Source organism: Etheostoma spectabile, chromosome 14 (genome assembly GCF_008692095.1).
Source record: "Etheostoma spectabile isolate EspeVRDwgs_2016 chromosome 14, UIUC_Espe_1.0, whole genome shotgun sequence".
NCBI classification, from domain to species: Eukaryota; Metazoa; Chordata; class Actinopteri; order Perciformes; family Percidae; genus Etheostoma; species Etheostoma spectabile.
In genome coordinates, this window is record NC_045746.1 from 21,461,023 (window position 1) to 21,461,842 (window position 820).

Genomic DNA, 820 nt, shown 5'->3' on the forward strand with positions numbered 1-820 from the left:
CTCATCCCATAATGCATGTCACTAACTAGACTTCTTCCCTTTCCCGAGTCTTGTGCTCTCTTGCCCCCAGTGTCTCCCCCTCCCCTCTCTCCTTCTATCACTTCCTGCAGGTGTTTCTGGCTCTGGATCTGCAGTCGGAGTCACCTGCTGCCTCCACGTTCCTGCCTGACACCCTCTGCTACAATTCTCTATGTCTGTCTGTCTGTCTGTCTGTTGTTCTCTCTCCTTCTCTGTCTCTCACCCCCGACCGGTCGAGGCAGATGACCGCCCAGCCTGAGCCATGGTTCTGCTCGAGGTTTCTGCCTCTTAAAGGAAGTTTTTCCTTGCCTCTATTGCCTAGTGCTTGCTCTTGGCGGGAACTGTTGGGTTTCTGTAAATAACATCACAGAGTACGTTCTACAAGGTCTGCTCTTTTATTAAAAGCGCTGTGAGATAACTGTTGTTGTGATTTGGCCCTGTACAAATGCAATTGAATTTAATTGAAATTGAATTAAACAATAGACAACATCGCCATTGTTGCAACATTTGCATATGAAACATCTAAAAAAGAATGCAAGTTGCGCAGGAAGGAATCTACAGACAGCAGCCAAAATGCAGCAACTTCAGGTACGGCAAAGGAAGGAAACCAATCACAGCTTAAAACATCAACAGGTGCATCTCCCAGGCTGTCAGCTGTTCTCACGGTGGGAGCGGACCGAACGGCTGCCTGCTGCTTGTTAGCTAACGTTAGATTTCTAATTTCATCTGTGTTTCATGAAATGCTCTATGTTTATATTGAGGTATTATAATGTCACAACAAACTCCTAATGCTTTGGCTCCT

The 820-nt window shown here is 46.2% G+C and overlaps 1 long non-coding RNA gene across 1 annotated transcript in view; it reads right to left on the reverse strand.

Moving 5' to 3' along the window:
- Positions 1-549: 549 nt before the first annotated feature.
- Positions 550-820, reverse strand: part of LOC116701549 (uncharacterized) — a 23,909-nt gene continuing 23,638 nt past the window's right edge. Inside the window, exon 3 of the long non-coding RNA XR_004334937.1 lies at positions 550-635. This is a non-coding gene — a long non-coding RNA (uncharacterized LOC116701549). The remainder of the gene's footprint in view (positions 636-820) is intronic.